Source organism: Cricetulus griseus, chromosome 2 (assembly GCF_003668045.3).
Source record: "Cricetulus griseus strain 17A/GY chromosome 2, alternate assembly CriGri-PICRH-1.0, whole genome shotgun sequence".
NCBI classification, from domain to species: domain Eukaryota; kingdom Metazoa; phylum Chordata; class Mammalia; order Rodentia; family Cricetidae; genus Cricetulus; species Cricetulus griseus.
The window spans coordinates 63,030,666-63,056,291 of NC_048595.1; the positions used below are offsets into that span (position 1 = coordinate 63,030,666).

Sequence of the window (25,626 nt, forward strand, 5' to 3'; positions counted from 1 at the left end):
ATCAGGTTAGTTTGTCCTCCAACAGTCACATGCCAAACATGCTCCTAGATAATTTCACTTATAATCTAGGCAATTTTTAAATGATATATTTTATATCTATGCATAAAGTTATTAGCATAAGATTGCTTCATCATCTATTAATTGATATCCAAGTACAATTTGAAAAATAATTCATAATTCAGTCATAGTAGACATGTTATTTTAAAAGGTGAAAGATTTATACGATCTGAAGAGAAACCAGAGTATTGGACATGTTATTGTAATCATTTATTTTTAAAACATGACTCTCAAGCTTAAGAATGTAGTCCTTTCCATATATATGGACATGACAAAACCCAATATTCCCATCTACACTGGGTGTTCAACAAAAACTAATTATGTGTCTAGAGACCCATTCTATAGTTACTCTGCCCTCGGTAAGAGCTTCCGGAACCAGTATGTAAGTGTATGGCCAATGTTGCCCTCTAGTGGTGAGCATGCCCAGGTGAGTCAGAGTACCCGAGCTTCCACTCCTGAGTTGTGTATGAGATGGACAGACATATTTATCAGACGGTGACAGAAACTATAATAAGGCATATGCAATATAATTTGAGGGCAGAAAACTCGTTTGAGTCTTACAGTACCATATTTGATTGTCTTTTCTACTAAGCCTATACCCTATGCAAACATCAGTTGGATTGAATTGTTTGGTTGAAGGAAACATTTGAGGAATGTTCCGAGAGTTATAAAAACCTTTAATTCTTTTAATAGGGATGGCCCCCGTGTAATTTGTAAGTTAGTGTTTTCATAGCATGACAGCTCACTTCTCAAATGCAACCTTCATTCTCTGCATGTTCTTATTGCAGAAGGTTCTTCTGCCTTCTTCTAGCATGGGCTCTTCAGCTATCATGACTCCCAGAGAGGAGTATATGCTATGTTTCTGTTTCAGGGATACGTAGCCATATCCCTAGGATAGGCAGAAATAGAACTCTTGCCCATCGGGCCACTTTATTCTCTTGCTAGAATATTCTAGCACAGTGATTCTCAATCTGTGGGTCAAGACCTCTTTCATAGTGATCTCCTAAGACCATCAGAAAACACAGGTATTTACACTATGATTTATAACAATAGGAAAGTTAAAGTTATGAAGCAGCAATGAAAATAATCTTATAGTTGGGGGGAGTTGTCACAACATGAGGGACTATATTAAAAGGCTGCAGCATCAGAAAGGTTGAGAATTAATGGTCTAGCATTCTTTCCCTTCTCTACATCTTCTATTCACCATCATACACAAAGGCACGAGGGATACCACAGCTTAGATTGGGCTGAGTGGATTCTACTTGCCACTGCATGGTAGGAAGCTAAGCTGTATGTATGCCTTGCAGTTTGGCATTTGCCTTCTGAAGTCAAGATAAAACCACAGATATTCACCATTCAAAATTTAAAAGGTGAAAAAAGGGCAAAGGCATAGTATTGTCATTAATGAAACAGAGAATACTTGCACATGTGCAGGGTCCAACACTATTAACAACATTGGCAAGAATTTGGCATGAAGATATGCCCTGGCAAGTATTTTGTGCCCTCCAGCTGCACTAGGCATAACTCAGGAGAATCTAATTTGCATTACTCAGCATTAGACCTGGAAAGACCCAGCTCATCCATCAATGGCCCAGACACCAGCAGCATTTGAGGTGTAATTTGAAGTTGATGAACATTTGCTGTCTAGGAGATAAGGCTATTTTCTCCTTATACAAAAGAATTTGCACCTGTCTGTTACAGTCAGAGCCAATTACGGGTAAAACTCTAATTTGTTTATGGTCTAGACTCCTAAAACAATAATTCCTGGTTGGATTACTTTTTATCCTCAACAGCAGGAGGTTCCCTGGACATCTAAGGCCTCCTGGTGGTCTCTACATGTATATCCAGTGCTGTGAACTTAAGGTCCATGTCTTGCATGCTTCATTTCTAGGTCTTACCTCATCCTTGCATTTTCTACTCACTAACCCTTTTCTATAAAACAATGTGTTTTAGTTTTTACTGTTTCTCTCACTATTGGGTGATAAATAATAGTGATGAGTTAATAAAATAAAATAAAATATATTCAGTATTACTGAAGTCACCTTTTAAAAGGCACATAGTTCTCTTTCTATAAATAGGTATAACAGTTATATTGGCCATCAACAGTACAAGGTACAAAATGTGATACAGTCACATAGTGGAAGTCTACATGTCAATCAGAATAAATAAACTGAAAATAATAATTGGGATATATGTAAAAAAAAAAAAAACTGGCAGGAGAAGAAAGAGGATGTGCTGCAGGAGTCAGTTTACAGAAAACCAAGCAAAAGTCAAGTATACTATTAAAAAGCAAGAGTGTTACCTGGGTAGGGGATGGAATAGGAAGAGCTAGAGAGGCTCCAGTCATTCTCACTCTATCCTGCTCTTTTCTCTGGTTTGGTTTTCGTGCTGGAAGTTGAAACTGTGAGCATGCGTATGTTACAGTGTATCTTCTACCACTTAACTATACTCCAAGCCCTCCTCTTCACCTCATGAGTAGTGTGTTCATCTGTAAAACTGCATGAGTGATAAACATAAGATAATATGCTCCTGTCTCTACATACATTTTACTTCAAAATTGCAAGCTATAACACAGGTTACTCAGTCTTCGAAAAGCTTACAAGTGTAACCTCAAAACAGTAAGTTCAATTCCTTGTCATTTCTAAGTTTTGTCATTGTACTTATAAGCAATAATTGATCTATTCATCAAATTTTGTGGTTGGTCACATAATATTCTAATTCGGAGCCATGAAAATGTGTCAGGGCAGTCATCATTCTTACAGTATAGGGGACACTAATGGGAATATAATGCAATTAAATATTTTCAAGTCAATTCCCCACATGAAGCAGATGCAACATATTGATTAAATATTCACATGTGGTGTTCTCATAATCAAGACAAAGAAAGCATATAGGAGAAACAAAAATAGTTCCTGGGTCATTGCTACTAACAGCCAAACTGGTGATATCAAGCATCTTGCCAAAAACTATTAACTGATAATCCTGCCTGCTGATCCCTGAGTTGTCAATGGGAGTTAGGAAAATGAGGAGGAACTGTCACAGACACAGGCGGCAGCCAGCAGATCAGGTGCTGAAGCAAGACTGGATTCTGTCTTTGCACCTAAAGCAGCCTTAGCACTTCATATTCCTTAATGTGTTTATCTATGTCGTGCTGCCCAGAAATAAACACAATTGCAGTTCGAGAATACAATATGCTTGAAGATTACTGACTTGTACAGGCCTAGCCCTAGCATAATTCTTTTCCTTTTGATATGAACACGTTGAAGAGAGACTGCTTTTCCACTTGGCTGCATCCCCTCCACGTTACTGATCGACCCTCAGTACCGGCTGCTCCAACCAGCCGCTCTGAGATGTTAACACGGACTGTCAGATTCAGGCAGGGTAAGGGCATATGAGGTGGGGCCTGAGGTCTTAGATTTTAGATGCTGCAGATCTGTGACTATTTTTGAGTAGCAAGGTCCTAGATAAAAAGAAAGAATCACTCTCCTCTGTGCTTTTGTATAGGTCACGGGATTTAAAAAACATAAGGTGTATACAGCATCCAATTTCAGGTCAGGTAGTTTTGTGGACTGAATGCAGGGAGAAGGGGGGGTGCTTTAATTATTAGGACAATTCCTGCCAAACCAAACAAACTCATAGTGCTGGGGCAAGCTTCGGGAATAAATGTGTTCACCGTGACAGAGTGTGTGTTCAAGTCGGTTCTGCCTACTGTGCTGAATGTAGGACTCAGAGATAAAGTATAGATAGGGAAGCTAAAGACGATATATAGGACTTGCATAATGAGGAAGATTGACTGTTACTGTATCCCAGACTAAATCAATACCTGGCAAACTAACTGGGCCAGATACTGAGAGAACATGAGTGTGCTCCCCTCTCTTCCCTGTAATGGATTCTCTTGCTGTCAAGAAATTTGAGTCTACAGATTGTATTTCAAAAGTGTCCTAAAACAAAATTCTATTTAAGAAGATAATGTGCTTGTTGAAAACCGTGATACCTGAAGCCCAAAGCCACTTTTTTTTTTTTCAGGTAACTAAGTGGCTCTTTAAAAATTCTATTTCTTAAGGTTTACCTTAAAGAAGCACCCTGCTGTATAATACATAGTATTTGACTTGGAGGAGCCAGACCTATGCCAGTGCTAATGTGCTTGGGTAGCCATTTGGAAAGGAAATGAGAAGGCATTAGTTCATGATCAAGGAAGGCACAGGGGACTCTCAGGAACACTGATGAAGTGGCAGGTAGTCAGCAACTGCCTCCCGTTGGCTGAATGCCCACCTTTAAAGAATGTCAAAGGCACAGAAACACAGTGCCTAGTCTACACTTTTTTTAAAATTTAAATTAGAAACAAGCTTCTTTTACTTGTCAATCTCAGTTCCCTCTCCCACCACTGACTCCCTATCCCAACCCCTTTCTGCTCCCCAGGGAGGGCGAAGCCTTCAAAGTCTGTCATATCATTTGGAGCAGGGCCTACACCCTCCCCAGTGTGTCTAGGCTGAGAGAGTATCCCTCTATGTGGAGAGGGCTCCCAAAGTTCATTTGTGTACTAAGGGGTGAATACTGATCCACTACCAGTGGCCCCATAGATTGTCCAGACACCCAAAGTGACTTTCTCCTTCAGGGGGTTTGGAACATCCTATGTTGGTTTCCCAGCTATCAGTCTGGGGTCCATGAGCAACCCCTTGTTCAGGTCAGCTGTTTCTGTGGGTTTCTCCAGCCTGGTCTTGACCCCTTTGCTCATTAGGTCTGAACACTTTCCCTACTACTTTAATTCCTCTTCATTTGCCTTCAGCTCTGTAATCTCCCCTGCTCCACCCCCACCTTTCTCTTCTTTATCTTTCTTCCTCTGCCTCCTTGCTTTTAAATAGCTGGGTTGAGAAAATGTCCTCACATTGTGCCAGGAAAATGCTGAAAGCAAAGGGTTATCTTAGAGAACTTCCAGCTACAGCTACATCTCATCCCTACTTAGGATCTTCTCCTTCTTTACACTAGGGCAGTGGTTCTCAACCTTCCTAATGCTGCAACCCTTTAACACAGTTCCTCATGTTGTGGTGACCCCCAACCATAAAATTACTTCATTGTTACTTCATAATTGTAATTTTGCTACTGTTATGAGGTATAATGTAAATATCTGATATGCAGGATATCTGATATGTGACCACCAAAGAGGTTGTGACCCACAAGTTGAGAACCTTGCTCTAGACACCCATAAAAACATCTATTTGCGATACAATGACAAGCACTTGTCCTAGAGCATAGGTCAGAAGGGTACTTCGGGGTCCACATAAAATTTACTTCTCCTCCATAAATCCTATGTGTGCAAGTGTTAGCTGGCATATTCTGGGTATTCAAGGGAGCATGGTGGCTAGAACACTTACTTTGCATTTATAATATGATATACACTGGGGTTTAAATCTCAGCTCTGCCAGCTACCAACAGCGGCATGTTTCCTGTGTTACTGTGTGCAATTCCTGTTAATAAATTGGCCTGGTGACAGTGCTGGTCCTCAAGGAGGTTCTGCTGGTAATCTTGATTGTCACTGTGCTTGGGCTGAAGAATGCCCAGGTGCTCATTCAGAAAAGCACACCCCTGGTGGTGTCTATGTGGCCACTTACAGAGACAGATCATGGGGGCTCTGGCGTTTGAGGAAGAAAGCCATCGAGAGGAAGGGTTGACTTTGAAGGGCGTACCTTGCCCCACCCCTTCCTATTCCAATTCCACACTGCTTCCTGTAGGCCAAGAAGTGAGGACTTGCCCTTTTCTCCACACATTCTCACTGTGTGATACTTCTTTCTTGAAATAGGCCCAACACACTCAGCCAATTGACCTTGTACTAAACCCTCTGAAACTGTGAGTCAAAGAAAATCCTTCTTTCTTGGAGTGTTTCTAGGAGGTATTTGGTCACAGAGACAACAAATTAATGCAAGAACCATCCAGATGTAATGAGTGGATATGCTTGCAGCATTAGAGCTGTGCTGAGCATGGAGAAGAAGCCAATAACAGGTTCTAATTCAGACACAAAAGGCAGTAGGCATGGTTTGTTTAAATTTGCCTAAATCAATCATAGGCATATACATATATAACAAAACTAGCAACCAACAGAAATTATCTTCTTCAGGAGGTTTTTTCTACAAAGAACTTTGTCCTGGCTTCTGTGGGCACCACATGTGCACAAATATATATATATATATATATATATATATATATACATATATATATATATGTATATATATATATATATATATCATCCTTACACTTAAGATAAAAATAAATTTTTTTAAAAGAAAGAAATTTTATTTGAAAAATGAGCTATTTCGAAAAGAAAGAAATTGGGAAAAGAAAAAAGAAAGAAAGAAAGAAAGAAAGAAAGAAAGAAAGAAAATGTCCTCTCAGAATTGTACAGTTCCCCAAAGCTGTCATCTACTGTCCAGATCCCCATATACACTGTACATTCTTTCCTAGGGATAGCTTCAGGACTGGGTGGATTATTTGAGTACAGGCTGTGAACAACTCAGTGGCAGAGCTGACATGTTTTCCCATTCAGTCTTACAGAATAAACTGAATATTCAGTATGTTTGAGCACGGATTAGCAGATGAACCCCAGATAGAAGGCCTGCACAGCCTTTCCTGCCTCCCTCTCTTGTGGCTCATGTCCTTTGATCAGAGCATCCCAGGTTTCTCTAGGAATGATACCTAAAGTGTGTGCCTACAGAAAGGCTTCACTATGCCCTGTGTAACTTTGTACTCTCAAAACAGTCCTAGTTTAAGTTCCAACCCTCTCCCTAGATTCCCAACATTGGGGGAAATCATTTTAATTCAAAAGATTAAAGGTAACTTAAATTTTCTATCTTCAGTTTCCTCATCTATAAAACAAGTATAATACCTACATTTTAGAAATATTATGGGGCATAAAGAAAGTAACGTATATGTGGTATACATACGAGTGGGGGTTACTCAGGTCCATAAGTTTTTTTAAAATTGATTTAAATCTCTGCTTAAATGCTTTGAGAAGTCAAACATACTCCACAAGAATTCTGCACGCTTTCGTGGAGTTGACTCATGTTTCCCGTCCTAATACTGTCCTTCCTTGTCCTCTATGAGCAAAGAGACAGGGACAAGGAAGTGATTGGCAAGTAGGCTTGTGGTTACATTATCACCCCCAGAGTGACTCACATACACAGTTGGGTGGGTAGAACACTTTCATTGTCATAGGGAAAGGATGACTGTTCTCTCTCCCCTCTATCAGCAGAGGATGTTTTTTTTTTAATTTTTAATTAAAAAGATTATTTTACATATCAATCCCAGGTCCCTCTCCTTCCCCTCCTCCCCTGCCCCCCAAACTAATATCTTACATATCCCATACCTTTTCTGTTACCCAGGGAGGGTGAGGCCATCCATAGGGGGTCTTCAGTGTCTGTCATATCCTTTGGGATAGGGCCTAAGCCCACCCCCTTGTGTCTAGGCTCAGTGAGTATCCCTCCATGTGGAACGGGCTCCCAAAGTCTGTTCCTATGCTAGGGATAAATATTGATCCACTACAAGGGGCCCCATAGATTTCTGAGGTAGCAGAGCATGTTTTAAAGTCTGGGCTTTCTTTTTGTGTGTGAGATTTTTGTTGCTGTCTCCTGGTTTGGTTTGGGTTTACTGTGGTGAGTATTGAACCCAGAATCTGGGGCTGGAGATAAGGCCAGGGATTAAGAAAGTTTGCTGCTCTTGCAAGGCATCTGAGTTTGGTTCTCAATACCCATATCAGGAGGTTCACAACCTCTGGCAACTCCAGGGCACCTACACTCTTGTGCATATACCCATATAAAGACACATACACATACTTTAAAATAATAAATATAGATAAATTTAAAATGAACCCAAGGCCCACCACATGCCAGCCAAGCATTTCTCCACTGAGATAGTACAACCCCAAACTTGGGCTTTCTAAGCTTCTGGATGGCAGTCTGTAACACTTGGCCAGTCTCTGTACTGAAGGCAGGGTGGCTGATGGACTACATCTGTAGTCATCTTCTCCCTGTATGCCTCTGAAGGAATCTTGTGACTGCCACGGTGTCAAAGCTGAAGGAGTAAGAACATGCAATAGATAATAACTATATGAAAAGGTGCACAGGCTGCAGCTCCAGGATGGTGATGGGGGATGTCCTTCTGTATATATGTTTCTCTTATTGGTTGAGGAATAAAACACTTTGGCCAATAGAGGCAGGAAGATAGGCGGGACTAGCAGATGAGGAGAATTCTGGGAAAGGTAGGTAGTGGGACACCGAGGAGGGAGACACCATGCAGAGACTGAAAGGATAGGAAGTGCCAGGCATTCTCTGGTAAGATAAGGCCATATAGAAATACATAGATTAGTAGTAATAATTAAGATAGATCTAGCCAATAAGAAGCCCTAGTCATTGGTCAACAATTTTATAATTAATATAACGTCTTGTTTGTTCATTTGGGACTGAGGCAGCAGGACCTGGTGGGACAAGAAACTTTAGCAACAGGGTAGAGCTCCTTTTCATAATAGGTTGAGCTAGTCTTCAGTGCTTGGGAAATGGATTGTTTTGAAATGTTTTTTAAAGTTTTTTTTTTTTTAATAAAGCTAGGGAGTCCTTGGCTCTCTGCTATTTCTAATGCAGTTAACACACAGTGGTTCTCATACTTACTCAGTACCTGAGCACAGGGAAAGGCAGCTACTTGCTATAAGACATCGAAAATTGTGACCTTGGGCTCACACTGTGGGTGCTGTGTTCAATTTTCACACTACATGAATGGGACATGATGGTGCACATCTGAATTCCAGCATCCTGAAGTGGAGGCACAAGAGTCAGGAGTTCAAGTTTATCTTCAGTTGCAAGGCTAGCCTGGGTTAAATGAAACCCTGAAAGAAAAAGAAAACTGTAATTTATTCAATTTAAAATATGTGATTTAGAAGTAATGCAGGCATCACTTAATATTACATTAGTTTTATTTTTAATTTTATGTGTATGGGTGTCTTGCCTGAATGTATGTATGTGTGTCACATAGGTGTGATGCTGGTGAAGTCCAGAATAGGGCATCAGATGCTACGGAAGTGTGCAGTTACGCATGGTTACGAGTACCATGTGGGTGTTAGGAACCAAACTCAGGCGCTCTGCAAGAGTCACAGTTACTTTCAACTGCTGAGTCATCATCTCTCCAGCCCCATAATGTTTCACTTTAATGTAAGCAATTAGCATTAAGTAGCAAAGTTTTAACCAAGTAGAGATTTCCAATGTTAAAAGACTGTCCTTACTCACCAGGAGGGGACAATTAGCTCAAGCAGGTGGGACCCAGTGGCTTCAGGAACTGAAGCTGGAATTGGAGGAGGTTGTGAGCAGGTGTAGGTCTGATGTAGGTGTTGGCAAACAAACTTGGGTCCTCTGCAAAAGTACCATGTGCTTTTGACCACAGAGCCACCTCTTCAAACCCAAGACCTAGATTTTTTTTTTTTTAAAGAGACAGAAGTACATTGTAGGCACGGGTTACTTCATGACACAGGATCATCTAATTAGTTCTTTATTAAAAGACCATGCAATGCTGCCCTTGGGGCTTCACTGCCAATACAATGGAGAGATTGTAGGTCCGTAATCTTAAGTCTATTGTGTAAGGCAAACACTCAGGCACAAATACATTTACCGTGTATGGACATTCTCTCCACCATATGGGGTTGACTTTACAATGTGAGTACACACAGGGGACCAAGAAAATCTAACATAATCCAATGGTGGGAAGGAGGGAGGTAAAGAGAGTGCTTCCCGAAGATGATAACTAAGCTGATAACTTATGGAACATGTGTGTTTGGATTGGTACCACAGGAGAGTGGTTAAGTAAGGATATAGAACACTCACAGGGAGAAAGACTCTAGTCTCTTTCTTATAACAAATAAACTAAGGAAAGGGATAAACTAAACACATACAGATAAGTCTCAAAAACAAATAACAGAAAGAACAAGTTACAGAATGATATTTGACCACACACCATTTCTCTACTTTCCTTTCTGTTGCTCTGATAAAATATTCTGACCAGAAGTAACTTAGGAAAGAAAAGGGTAAACTGGGCTTATACTTGCAGGCCACAGTTCATCACCGAGGGAAGTCAGGATCAGAACTCAAGCAGAAACTCAAAGCTTAAACCATAGAAGAATATTACTTGCTAGCTCACACTTAGCTAGCTTTCATATATAATCCAGTACTGCCTGCCGAGGGAATGATGTTATCCACAGTAGGCTTGGCCCTCCTAGCTCAACTAATAATCAAAACAGTCTCCCAAAGACAATCCCACAGGCCAATGTGATCTGATTGAGACTTCATATCTCTCAGGTGATTCTTTTAGTCTGTGTCAAATTGACAGTTAAAGCAAACTGAGACACTGTTTAAGGAAATTTAGAAACATAGCAACAATGCATGTTTAGTAGTACAGACTCAGTAAAGTTGAGAAGCACATATTAGAAACTAAATAATCAAAATTATGAGCATGCTTACCTTTGAAGAAGGGAAATGTGACCAGGTTAAAAAAATGATCCAGTTGTAAAATTTTGGCTTTAAGTATATATAAACAGGAGCTGTAGCTCGGTGGTAGAGTGCTAACCTAGAATGCACAAGGCTGTGATATCCCTAGCAAATAGGAAGTGCCAGGCATTCTCTGGTAAGATAAGGCCATATAGAAATACATAGATTAGTAGTAATGGGTTAATAATTAAGATAGATCTAGCCAATCTGCTCTTATAACCTTTCTGTCCCCTCTTCTACAAAGGTTACCAGGTGTGATACAGAAGATTCACTATGGCTAAGCTCTCAACAGGCACTGTCTGCACGTGTGTGTGTGTGTGTGTGTGTGTGTGTGTGTGTGTGTGTGTGTGTGTGTGTACAAAGGAATGTTAAAAATGTTCACTATTTAGGAAGAAAGAAAAAAAGGAAGGGAGGGAAGGAGAAAAGAAGGAAGGAGGGAAAGAAGGGAGAAGGGACTCCCAGCTTTCTTCCCTCTCCTTGTTGGGAGCTGTGTCGATGATCATCCCCACCATTAACATCTGCATTCACGGCTTCCATCACTGGCAAGTCTGGGTCTGACGCTGCTTCAGTCTTCTTGAAGCTTCAATGGATCCAAACACCAGAAATAAGTTCTGGTGAGCTTATGGTAAAAATGCTCACTCAGTTTTGAACATTGTTGAATAATTTTGGAGCTCAGAGAATACCCCGATATGGACTTCATCAGTACTCATTGACCTATGATAAAAGACGCCAAAGGGCCTTAGAAGTGGACTCAGCTTAAGCTCCCTATGACCCAGACTCTCTCCCCAGCTCCCATGCACAGGGAGGGGCCTGCTGTGGTTTGAGAACTGTCCCTCACAGGCTCATGTATTTGTTACTGGCACTGTTTAGGGAGGTTAAGGAACCTTTATGAGATAGAGCCTTGCCAGAGGAAGCACATCACGGGACTGGTTTTGAAGGCTTAGAGCCTCATTCCACTTCTTATTGTCTCTTTCTGCTTCCTGTGTGTAAATGAGATGTGATCAGCCAGCTTCCTGCTCCTGACGCCAAAGCTCTGACTTTTGTCACACCTTCCCAGTCATGAAGGACTTCATCCCTTCAGAATAGTTAGCCAAAATCAACTTCTTTCTCCTCTAAGTTGATTATGATCATGCTGTTTTATCACAGCAAAAAAAAAGTAGCTGTCATAGTGCCTTCCCACACAGTTCACTTGTCTACCTGACCTGCACACCAACTGCCTTCAGTTTGATTTCCTGAAATCTCATTAACCAGAAATCAAACTCAGCAAGGAAGGAGGATTAAACTCTAAACATGCACTTGGGTAGACTTTGTTATCCTCCAGTGTCGTCCACTTTGACCCCATTCCATATTCCAGAGAGACTCATTTAAATCCACTGCCCATTCTGAGGGTCACTTTGTCCCAGGTCTTTGTTTGTCTTCTAAGCCTCAAAGTACCCCTAAAATCATTTACTCTTACCCTAAAAATGTGTGCATCCTCCATTCATCCCTCTCTTGTAGAAGGAACGAGTAAACTCTTGAATCAGGATGGGCTAGAGGGTGATTATATTGTGTGATTGCTACTATTCACATAATAATAGTGTGTCTTTTCTCCAATCAATCTGTCTTTATTGGTTTATTCCAGCTAACTTTCAGGGGGTAGGAAGCTGCCTTCACATTATAATACAATGTATAAAAGAAGGAAACAAATCATCTAGATTTACATACTCTCACCTAGCAATAAAACACTAAGATCTGTCTGTAAACAGAGCAATTTTGAACAAAATTTGAATTGCATTGTATGAGCTTGTTTTACTTAAAAACATGTCATAAGTATGTTTCTATGACCTTGCTTGTCTCTAACAATAAACTCTATATAGTGTTATAACATTTTATTGCATGGTTAAGGGTCTGTTTACTATTAATTGTCAATCAATTGAATTCTTTCCATTTTTATCTACCACAAATGATGTTGTATAAACCTTTTTGCACACAAATGTATAAAACTCAGATTATTTTCTTAGGAAAAATTCTTTAAGTGAAAATTATTAGGTAAACACAATAAATATCATTAGAGCTACTAATATATCTTTCCCAAACACCTCATGGGAAAGTTGTACACTTTTCCAGTCTTGAAAGAATACTGTTTATATAATATGATTATATGAAATTTTCTCAGTAAGTAAATGCATGAAAGCAGAAGTGGAGACCTCAAAAATCTATGGAGTTAGAAGGAGTTGGGGAGTGGCTTTTAATGGTTACAGAGGATATTTTGAAGTGGTAAAGATAGCCTTAAATAAATGGCTGTACAATTCTGTTTTAAAACTATTAGTTTTATACTTTTAAGGTGTGAGTTTAAGTATATGTCATACCCCAATATAACCAGTTAAAACTGCAGCTAAGGATATATACAGACTATCATATGTGTTCCAAATATATTTTTCTGTTTGTCTTAGTATTATTTTTGCTTATATTTTGTTTATATTTATACAGAAAAATTGAAGTACTCATGTGGTGATGTTGCAATCTATTTTTTATATTTCTTTCCATGCTATAAAAGATCCTTCTTTACCAATGCAATCTGATAAATTTATCTATATACTTTTTAAAATATAATATTTTTATTAAGAATTTCATACATGTATCTAATATATTTTGATCGCACTTCCCATACCCCCAATTCTTTCCAGATTCATCCCAACTCCTCCAAGTCACTCCCAACAAGGTCAATTTGTGCTGCCCATATATTCATGGGTGTAGGGCAATCCACTGGAAGCATGGTAGACCTACCAGTGACCACATTCTTAAAGAAAACTGACTTTATCTCCCCGGTAGCTATAAACTGTCACTAGCTCTTCAGTTATAGGTAGGGGCTTGAGCCCCTCAGACCTTCATGTTGGGATGCTGACTGGCTTGGTCCTATGCTGGTTTTGTGTAAGCAAGCAACTGGGAGCTCATGTCCAGAAGACACTGTTGTGCCCTGCTATTTCTTGACCTCTGCTCCCTTTCTGTCCCCTCTTCTACAAAGGTCACCAGGTGTGATACAGAAGATTCACTATGGCTAAGCTCTCAACAGGCACTGTCTGCACGTGTGTGTGTGTGTGTGTGTGTGTGTGTGTGTGTGTGTGTGTGTGTGTGTTCATATGAATCTTTCTAGATAGGAATTTCTTTACATTTAACTAAACTAAGATCTGCCTGCCTCTGCCTTTGAGAGCTGGGATTAAAGTCATGTGCCAACCACAGCCTGGCTCTGGAAGTTTCTTTTAAACTCTTTTCTCTAAAATGAGGACCTGTAGTTTTGGTGCCCCACATCTAACTTTATTCACACTCTGAGGTTTGTATTCAGGCTGGAATAGGAGTCTCTGATAAATCAAAAACCAGTTTTCTCTCTCCTCCACCCCTCCCTCCATCCCCACTGCAGCCTTCCCAATTATACTTGGCAAATTATATCTTTGGATATGTTACTTGTTGAGTTGACTTCAGAGCTATAATCTGGAAGTTTGTCTAATTGGACTGATTAGTTTTGGTCTTGTGGTCATGAAAGAACCAAGAACATAGACTGAAATATCAGATATAGTCATGGGCCAAAGCAGGGAGGTGTTGACGGCTTCCCTTTCATGTAAATCCAAATGGCTAGGGCATGTTTGGCTCATATTCTTTTGATTTTTGATTTAATTTTTTACAAACTGTAGGAAGAAAACTGCTGCCAATGTTATGGTTTGCAAAGCTTGAATTTCTCTCCAAAGGCACAGAAAATGTAGTATAATGACTGGGCTCAGACAGTGGGGTGGGGGAGAGAGTGGAAAAGGCTGACAAGGCTATGTGTCCTTTCCCGCCATTTTGTGGAAAGTCAGAAATACTAAGGAGTAAGGAAGAGAATCTGCTCATTATTCTTGTACCTCCGCTTCTCTGGAGTCCCATGTTGCTTCTTAACCTTTCATTGATTGTATCTAGTCTGAGGGACACCACCTGGGACGCATTTTCTGTATCACAGAGAACTCCAACTTAGTAATATTTAGTCATCTGATCAACTTTTCCTTCTCTAGACCCCCCTTTTTTATTAGGACATTTGGAATAGAGATATCAGTGTATTGCAGTAAATGGTAAATGCTTCAAAAAAACTGACTTGAGGTGCATACTGTTCTATTTTCTGGGGTACAATATGGCTCACCATTCAGCTCAAACTACATTGCCAAAGTGATAAGTTGTGTCTTGACTACAAGTCAAAAAGGCGCACTTAGTCTTTGTCCTCTTCTCTGTGTAGGCAGCTCTTACCCTTGCAGGCCCTCTTCTTGTAGAGCAAGGAATCAAGAGAGTGGGAGAGACCAGACTTGCCCTTGTGAGGAGTAACTCAGTCCTGTGACAAGTACATAGACTTCATGCCAGGGTATTGCTAGCATGATTTAATCATCTTCTAATAGGATCCAACACTTGGGGCTAAGTTTTCAATGAGCCTTTGGGAGACACATCATAACACTGACTGTAGCAACCAGCTTCACACAGATGCAATCCTAAAAAAGGAAAACCCTCACAGTGGGGTCTACACAGCCACATCTTTCTTCCTCTCTGCTTACTTATTTGTAAGAATCAATCCTGCAGTATAAACATGCAGATAATCTCTCCTGAGGTCTTCCTTGACAAATGGAGACAAGAGGCAATGGAACATTTCTTCCTTCCTTGCTGCACTTGAGTTCTTACCCTAAGGCCACAAGGACCCTTATAAGGACTGTGCCACTCACTTTCCTACTGCTGTGATAAACACACCAACAAAAATCAAGTTTCAGAAGAAAATTTATTTCAGCACACCAGTCCGTCGCATTGGGAATTCATGACAGCAAGAGCTTAAGGAAGATGGTCAAATTATGCCCACAGTCGGGAAGAAAAGAACGCTGAACACTAGTGCTCAACTTGCTTTCTCCATTTTATACAGTCTAGGGAATGGTGCCCACAGTGGGCAGGTCTTCCTACATCAATTATGCTAATCAAGATAACCCCCTATAGGCATGCCCAGAGGCCCATCCCCCAGAATCTACATCTCCTTAAGTTGAAGATTGAGGTCACCTAGCACAAGGACTCAGAGCAAAAACACAAGCTGCATTGATGAAAAATTGTGGAGAAAGTTGGAGAATGCCAAACATGTCAATTGTGTGTTCTTTGTTTGGCTTCTCCACTTCCATAATCTTCTAATTTGCACTTCCTGGGATCAAATTTCCAGATAAATCTCATACTGCAAACCTTTGTTTCAGGTTGCTTTGGAGAGAAACCAGGCTGAGACCTGCATCTATTAAGTTTAGTCATATTTAACTTCAAGACTTCTCATTCTGCAGTTTCTTCTCTAAACAAGACAGTTCAGTTCTTGGTTGGTACATTAATAAGTGCCTTTGTTAGATAAATCTAAGTAGCCACACACACTACCAGCAAAAACTGTAGAGTTCTAACCTGATCTTTGGTGTTCTTGGTAGTCTCATCAATCTCTGGATCATGTGTTGATTTTTAGAGGCTGGAGAGGGAGCTCAATCAGTCAAGTGCTTGATACAGAAGCATGGGGATCTGGGTTCAAATCTCCAGAGCCTATGTTAAGCCAGGCACAGTAGCTTACAGCTGTATTCCTAGCACTCTCACCATAAGATGACAGTGGAAACACAAGAATCCCCAGATATCTGGAAACTGGTTAGCTGGGAATATGCCATGGGAAACAAAACAGACCTTGTCTCATGAGGTAGAAGGTAAGGACTGATGCCTGAGATTGTCTTCTGACCTCCACAAGTGCACCATAGACTTGTACATATATCATACAAATGCAACACACACACACACACACACACACACACACACACACACACACACACACACACACGCACAGAGAGAGAGAGAGAGAGAGAGAGAGAGAGAGAGAGAGAGAGAGAGAGAGAGAGAGAGAGAATCATCCTTGTGAGGAGCTTCTTGTCTAGGATAGATAATTTTTTTGGACTGATAACTTTTGCTTGCTTGTTTATGCTGCAGATGAGATAAGGGAAACATATTTCCTTGCTTGCTTGTGTGTCTTGAGATTCTGGTACTGCTGCTCCTGAAGAATAGCTAGGGTGCTGACATGTGTCAGAGAGGTAAGGTTAGAAGAGGAAAGATTGAAGGGAAACTCTGAAGAGCCTTTCTAAAGGGCTCTATGGAAGAGTAAGAGTCAAGCTTTGTGGGAACTGATGACAAACTATGGTAGAAAGTCAGAGAATTCATTTTTCTCCCCTTCCTCCTTCCCAACCTCCGCATTTACTTAAAGGAATTCTGACATCCCAGAAGTAGTGGCTTTAGCCATGGACTTGGCTCTGACATCACTCATTTTTAAAGATCCTGCCCATTTAGGCAGCATGCTTTTGTGGGTAACACAGAACACTTAAGGAAGCCAAGCTGTGAGATGGTGGTACATGAAGTGGGCAAGTTGGTTTGTTTGTCCACATGGGGCATTTTTCTGAGCTTTTCAGATTTATTAAAGCAGCCTTAGTTTGAGTGTTAAATCTTCATTCTCTTGACTTTCCTTATTTCCATACCTGGCAATGTGTTGCTGCTAGACACTAGTATTGTGACCAGGTAAGTCCATCAGATGAAAGTCAACAGTCTCCCAATTTGTGTCAAACAAAAAGTATTTCCTCTTGCCTCAGACCTTCCTTATTTATGCTATGGCTTTAGAAGCCATGGAAACCTTGCAGAACCTATGCAAGTGCCACCTGGAAATGTGAGAGTTTTTATTCCACAGTACAAACCTTTGGCCTATGTGAGATGGAGCCAGAGAATTCTTCTTTCTGTTGGGTTCCCCTGAGAACTTATTTATATGGACTCTTAGAAGGCTGAGCATCTCACCCTTGGTATCAGAGTGTTGCAATCTCATTAGCACACCTTTATTCTGGCTTTCACCTTTGCTGCCCACTCCACCCAGGCTTCTTAGCAGTTCTGTTATCTGGGACTGTAGTCCTTACAAACAAAGCTCACAAAATTTTTGCCTCCAGCTCTGACTTCTGAGGAACAAAGAACAAGATAGGGTGGTTGGGCATTGAGCCAATGGGTCTGGATTCAATTTAGGTTATTAAAATGTAATGCTCTCTGATTTTATAGATCCCAGTCTAGAAAGGCAGGTTGTATCTCTACTAGAGCAAAACATGGAGTCTAAATCTCAAACACAAACTTATTTATTTTAATTCCTACTAAGCAGATCGACCCCAGCTACTCCACTAGATCCATCTGATATATTTACAACTTGATTTATCCAAAACTAACCCCATAATTGGGACACCCCAAATTACCCCTAATCTAGTAAAAATCATCCCGATTGCATGTTTCCTCTTTCAGTTTTTATTCTAACCTACCAGTTTTATAAAGATCATCAAAGTTAAGTTTAACTCCTCCTTCTCTAGAACATTCCATGGAAGCCATGCTATACTGGTTTCTGCTTCCTCCATATCTCTTTAGCTGGTCCCCTTTCCTTTGTTCTGGCTGCCACTGTCCTGATTGATTCTTTTGCTTTCACTTGCCTATAGGCTTGTGGTAGCTCCCTAAAATGTTTCCTTTGTTTCCCCTTTCTCCTTATGGCTTCATCTTGTCACAGTAACCTTAGGTTACCCTGATAGTGAACCTGAGTGCCAACCTGACACAATTTAGAATCGCTTGGCAGACAAATCTCTGGGCTTGTCTGTGAGGGAGTTTATAGATTGAATAAATTGAGGGGGAAGACACACCTACATATAACACAAACCCTTTATTGTATTCTTTATTCACCCCAACTCTGAGATTTTAAGTCATAAGGAATCATTCTATTAACTATCTACCAAATAAAACATACACACACACCCCCCAAAACAAAAAAAACAACAACAAAAAACCCATGTGCATAATTATACACATATAGTTTAAATAAAACCATCTGGACTGACAATGCTCCCACCAAGAGCCAAAGACCACATGACAAAACCCCAACACCAGACATGAGAATCCCTCTTTTGAGTTGTTGGTCAGGGTTGTCCAAGGGACTCCCAAAACATACAGATCATCTCTATTGCCCTTGATTGCCCTCTACAGGTAAAAGGTTGAAGACACATACACTTCAGACACGGGACCAGAGGTCCCTGAGTTGGAAATGACCTGAAGTCCTCCTCCCTGAGGATTAGCTTTCACAGTACCATGGAATCTTCCAAAGGAGGAAAGCAACCAACAGTCCTGCCCAGTTCTGATGCTTATGAACCACAACCAACCACCAGCATGGCATAATAACCCTAAAGGTGTAGTAGTTGCACACATACCTTGGTGGTTACCAATAGTCTCTAATTGGACTGAACACCTACTCAGTAAGAGGAAAATCATGCCTGGTACTTGAAACCTAGCCCAGGGCTAGTGACCTACAACCATCAATTTACTAGACTGGTATAATCCATGACAATACTCTAAATAGCTGTCTTTATACCCACAAATAAGTGTACTCTTCACCCTGCATCAAGGAAACTTCTCATTTGAATTATGATTATAACTTTTATTGTCAATAACAATGACTGCTATTCATTGAGGATATACTTTATATGAGAAACTACATTAGAATTCTTTGACAAATTGTTTATGATTTTTACATTTGCTTTTTGAAGATTCTATAAAATTATTCTCATTCTGAACATTACTCCACAAATAGGCTCTTTACTTTTGTCGGCTATGAAATCAAGACTCATCACACAATACACAGCACCTCTTAGTGTTAGGAAACTTCAGGCCAACTTGATATTAAGACATGGAGATATTTGGAAACTAAGCAAAAGTCTCCCAATAAAATAGAAATGCTGCTTTCCTTGCACTTATACAGTGTTCATTTCACACTTGTGAAAAAGTTCCCTCAGTCAAGATTATATGCCACTGCTTTGCATACATAAGAGGAAGAAAATTAAAGTGAAGTGGATTGCCTTATATTTTCCTATGTTTCTGCAACACATTTCAGGGCTGAAATTTAGGAATTGTTTTCCCTCTCACAACTCAAGCTGCCAGCAGTTTCCACCTAGCACTGTCCTCTGTACATGGACAGCATTCACAGCATAGAGACAGGTTCTCACTCAAGACACAGGCTGGCCTTGAACTAACTCTGTAGCCCAGGCAGGCCTTACACTTGAAATACATTTGCCTGTTCTTGCCTCTGCTTCCTGAGTAGCTGGGATTACAGATCTATGCCATGAGGCATGGATCTGGTGTGTGTGTGTGTGTGTGTGTGTGTGTGTGTGTGTGTGTGTGTGTGTGTGTGATGCTGGGAGATTGAACTCAGAATTGTATGTTTAAAGATAGAACAGCTCATAGAAGACAGTTAACTATGCCTACAGATACACTCTGCCAGGGGATTCCAAAGCCTTTTTATTGCCTCACACCTCCTCCTCCTCTCCTTCCCAACCAGCAGGTTTTATGGCTCCACATCCATTTGTCTTTACCCAGCCTCCAGAGGTTGATCATCACTCCCATGGTGACCTCAGTAGGCGTTGTCATTGGACAGTTCCCCTGAGCCTTCTTTTCTCCTTCCTCTCTTTATTAACAGTGTTAACAAAAGAGCTTCAGTCTCCAAGAAACCAGATGAGACAAATAATATCCCATGGCCCAAATGAAGACATTTTACCAGAGAAGAATGAAATGAAGCAGTTTCAACTGACCAGAGATTTGGCAGCATACTTTATGGACCTCATCATGCACCAGGCAGACCACTGGCAGCCAATGAAACCAAAGTGAAAAGTCCAATCATTGCCTCATTTTTACCTAACTCTAGACTTCATTCTCTTTGTATTACTTTCATTATATGTTTGAAAATGTGGTACAGATTTAAATGTTTCCAAATAACATAAGGAGTTTCTGTTAACTTGCTATTTGCTTGAGTTACTTTTTTCCCTCTTGTTTTAGTGTTTTAAGCCAGAGTCTCACACTGTAGCTTACGTTGTCCTAGAACTCATTATGTATCCCAGGCAGGTCTTGACAATACTTCTGCCTCAGCCTCCAGAGCACTAGCCTACAAGTCTTAGCTTAGCTCTTCTATATAAATTTAGTTATGGTCAGCAAACTTGATCTCTAAACTGCCCTGAAGCTTCCTTGTTCCTATACAGTGGGTTTTGTGTGGGGTGTATGGTGTGTGTGTGTGTGTGTGTGTGTGTGTGTGTGTGTGTGTAAGAGAACATCTTTCAAGAGTTATTCACTGTGGGTTTCATTATATTAAAAAAACCACAAACATATGACCAGGAAAGCCATTAGTATATAGAAGTGTTTGCCCACTGCACACCACTGAGAACAAAATATTCCTGGCTGCCAGACATACTGTCCAGCTTGCACCTCTGCTTTAGCCATTGTAGAATGAGTAGAGCTGCATAATGAAAACCACTAGAAGTCAGAGTAGATTAGCAAACATTAGTTAGTAAACATAAGAAAGACCATCAGGCCACCTCAGGACAGAACAGTCTACAAAGAGAGACTAATTAGACTGCATAAGCCAGGGTGCTAAGAAAGGTAGGGAAAAGAGTTAACAAACTGCTACTGAGACAAGTTATCTTTAAAGAGTCAGCAGTGCAGTGTGTATTTTTAGTAAATTTTACTTTACTTGGTATTATTGGATGCAATTCCTTCCCTTTGTAGAACTTTAAGAAGTACTTAGAAATACTTTGTTTTCTGAGGCCTTCCACAACTCAGAATTATGTTTCCTTTACCAAGGGCAACTCACCTCTAAATAATAATAAAAGCTTATTTAAAATACATATGTAATGTACATAGAGCATACATACATACATATATATATATATATATATATATATATATATATATATATAGTTTAAATGGAGATTACTCTGCACATGGGGATAATGGTCTCCCCATAAGCCATAGACTTAGACAAAAGAAAAACCCCAGTGCTAGGCAAGGAACTCCTCCCTCCCTTTGACTTACCGGTTGGAGGGTCAAAGAGAGCTTCCCAAATGGTATATACTATTGCAACTGCTCTTGGTTGCCTGTCAGAAAATAAGGGAAAGTCCTTAATGTTGAAGACAAAACATAACACTGTCACAGGATGTGGAGAAACCAGTCTGGAACTCACCTGGAAGGCTTCTCTCTAAAGACTAACTTTCTTAGTGACAAAAGGTGTTTTGCAAATTGCCAAGGGACAAAAGCTATCAACACTCCCTCCTATCCAGGTGTAAACCCTATGAAACACAACAATGACAAGGTGGACAAGATATCACCAATGGTACAATCGTGGCACTTATGTCTTGGGATAACCAATAGCTGTCTAATTGGATCTAAGGCCTGCTCTTGTGTTGTACCTTGTATTGTTCGTACTTTGTATTGTAAACCCAGCCAAGTACCTATGACCAGAGATGTCATAGACTCTAGAGGAGAGCCTTCCACTATCAGGTTGCTAAATTATTATAGTTCCAACTGCCTCTAATTACTTACCTTTATTCTCATTGATAAGTGTACCATGTTTTTTTTTCTTTTTTTTTTTGGTGGGGGGCTCACCAACCCACTCTCAAATCATGACACAGATACTTATTAGTTTAAAATGCTTGACCTAGCTTAGGCACATTTCTGGCTGGTCCTTTTTAATTTAAATTAACCTGATTCTTTTTATCTACCTTTTGCCTCAGGGCGTATTGCTTTTCTAACCTCTGTATATCCTAATTTCACTGCTTCTCTATGTCTGGGTGGCTGGCATCTGCCAGAAGCATCTTTTCATAGAAGATGGAGAAACTAGTAGAGAGGTCTACTACTGGGAAAAGCACAGAGAATAAGTAACCACGGGATGCCTATCCTTAATTGATTTATCTACAACACAATACCTACACCTAAAGTTCAGGAAGAGGGAATGTAAAGACTGTAAAAATAATTACTGTGAGATAGTGTCTTTTGGACATGGCCAAGAATGTTGTGCCCATAAACTCTCAACAGTGTGGCTGCCTGCAAAAGCCTTGCAAAGACCATAACTAGCTAACATGCCAACATGGATGGGAATACATTTCACAAGGCCCTACTTCCTGATGAAGAGCCACAGGCAGTCATGGGCTACTGAGGGAGGAAGAATCCATTTTCTCCAGAGACAAGACAAGGCTCCCCATAGTTTCCCCAGTCCTAAGTAGTCTTTCTTAAACACATGTTTGTAAGAGCAACACCAATTGGACTCAGTGAGGTGTGTGTGTGTGTGTGTGTGTGTGTGTGTGTGTGTGTGTGTGTGTGTGTGTAACAATAATAAGCACAGAAGAGGTTATGTATTCCAGAGAAGGAGACATGAAAAGTTGAATGGGGCAAGAAAGGAATGAAAATGAAGCAAGAACAGTGTACTTGTTTATATATGAAATTCTTAAAAAATTAAACTTAAAAAAGAGATATTGAAGGCTCCATTCTTTATACTAATCATGTCATGATTGTCCCTCTGTTTTTGATACCATATCAACTGACACTCTCCTTCTAGGACTTCCAGGACCCAGCCCAATTATGCTGAGTCTGGGACTCATAAATGAAAGTTGATCATCTATGCCTGAGCTGGTCTTCTCTCATGATGCCATATTAGAAATATAAGTGGTGATTGAAAGCATACATGAAGTAAAGGAAAAAAAAATAACTCATCTCTGCATCCTCTGAACAGTGCAGAAAGGTGCTGACCCTTTCTGCTTTCAGTGACCTGCCTCAATAAAATGCCAAAAGACCAGAGGATGCCTGGAGTTCTCAGTGCTTTCCTTAAACTTCAGGAAAAATAGGAGTGCAAATGGAGCCTCTACTGCAAATATAGAACCAGCCAAACATATTAACAATAAAATTCTCAAATATTTTGCTGACCTCCTTTTTCAGAGGTTAGTTTCACACTCCTCTCTTCTATCCTCTGATATTATTGCAAACCCTAAGTTACACCTTATTACACAAATATGGCCTGCCAAGTGTAATTGCTGTGTGCAGTTTTTGCTAAATCACAAAATAAGGGTGCATATGAAGTTGCTTATAGAAAAATTGTGAAGTATTTAAGGGATGAGAGCAGAATGTTGTGATTGGCAGTAATATACATTTACTCTACCTAAAATTGAGGAGGCTAGATAAACAAAGTTGAGTTTCCATACACAAATGATCTTTTCCTCAAGAATTTTGTAAGTAACACCAAAAATTAAAAGAATAGCTGTGAAAAGTGAGCCCCGTGAGATAATGTCATTGACATAAAACAACACGTAAAGGGTGAGACACCACAGAACATTATCCTAAAAGATCGTTATCTGGATTTTGTTCTCTATTTACCATCACATCATTTCTACCAGAAACTTATTAACAGTAAATAAAGCACTGGAATAAGGAAATTTGCAGTGACGGCCATTGTTAGTGCTACTTGATCTCTGATGCTCTGAGGGGGAGGAGGAGGGAGAAGAAGAAGGAAGGGAAGGAGAGGGAGAAGGAGGAGGAGAAGGAGGAGGAGGGGTGGAGAAGAAGGAAGAGGGGGAGCAGAGAGGAGAAGTAGGAGCGGGGTGCAAATTTGTTCTCCTTAGAGAGAAAATGAAACTTAGGATCCCAAACTGTGGAAAAGGGGTCTAATAACTACAATGCCAGGATATATGAGAGTGGCATTCCTCCAACTTTCAGGCAATAATTGCCTTTTGTGGAGAGTAGCCAAATACTCATTAAGGACAGTGTCAATACTCACAGTTGTGCCATCTCAGGGGTAAGCTTGAGTTCCAACCATCACTGGGCTGGCACAAGCTTCAATATTAAGCATACATATGGACATATCGTATTTTATATATTATATGTATACATATATATTATAGATACACACATTTGTATTCTTATCTATGAAACAATTTTCAGGCATGTTATCTTCTAATACCTAGACTAGGTCCTATTGTGCTGGGATTTGCACACTCCTTCAGGTCACCACTTCCAAATGTTTGTTCTGCCAATCTGTCTCTTGGTCATTGAAAAACCAGTATTACTTGGTATTAGTTAAGGAAATAATTCACTGCTAGGGATTGCCTTAAAAGGGTTGCTCCTCCATATTGGATCAATTAAGCATGTGTAGCTTTCTAAAGTGAGCAGTCTACTAGCAAGATTTACTTAGCTGAACAATTGGGAGTAACATTTTTAGAGATGAATTTCTGTTCTTGGATTGGGCAGGTGCCACTGTTGCTGTTTTGTAGTACAGTAATTGACCTCTGAGCCCTGAAGTAGGCAAGTGCATACTTAGCTCACTGTTGTAGAACAGCTAATAATAAGGATATAATGAAAGAATTGAAGCCATATGTGGTGGTCTGCGTCTATAATAATAATAATAATTTAAAAAATCCTCATCCTTCAGATGAGGCTGAAGCAGGAGAATCACTGCAGAGTCTAGGCCAGGCTGGGCTATATAGTGGGTACTAGGGTGAGCTGAGCTATAGAGTGAGACTCTGCTTCATGCCTCATCTGAACAAACAAAAGTGGCATGATAAATTATAATGAAACTTTGTACAGGTTATGATGGTTAAACTTCATTGCCAATGAGAATGGTTTTGGAAGACACTACTCTAGAATTGTTAGTAAGTATGTTTCACAATAGGTTTACCTGAGGATGCAGACCTTGCGAATGTGGATGTCAACATCCCATGGGCTAGGGTTTCAGACTCAATAAAAAGGAAAATGGGAGAGTGTGACTTGAACAACCTCTTTCACCTCTCCTCACTTCCTGGTTTTCCCAGACATAAAGCACCCAATTTCAAGATCCTGCTGCTATGAAGGCTGCCACATTTGCATGCAGTGGTGACTGGGGCCTCTTAAACTGTGAGTCACATGCTATCACACAGTAGTGACTGGGGTATCTTAAACTGTGAGCCAAAATAGACCCTTCTTTCCTCAGCTTGTCTTTGTTATGGATTTCCTCACAGTAATGAGAATTGGTGACATTACAATTGTATTTATCATAATTGACTATTAGGATTGAGTTTCAGAAACTCAATTGAGTTAAGTAGTTTTCATAAAGTCATGTGACTAAAAAGTAATAGAATTGGAATTGGGAACTGGGTCATTGCTCTGCTAAGGGAAATTTTTACTTGTGTTTTTCTATATTTTCATAAAGCAACCC

General features: G+C 40.2%; 1 long non-coding RNA gene across 1 annotated transcript; it reads right to left on the reverse strand.

Moving 5' to 3' along the window:
- Positions 1–8,717: 8,717 nt before the first annotated feature.
- LOC118238215 lies at positions 8,718–21,546 on the reverse strand. The gene is made up of 3 exons (XR_004767982.1): positions 21,483–21,546; positions 9,324–9,500; positions 8,718–8,926 (listed from the first exon to the last, which is right to left on the reverse strand). It is a non-coding gene; the product is annotated as an uncharacterized LOC118238215 (long non-coding RNA).
- Between the last annotated feature and the right edge of the window lie 4,080 nt (positions 21,547–25,626).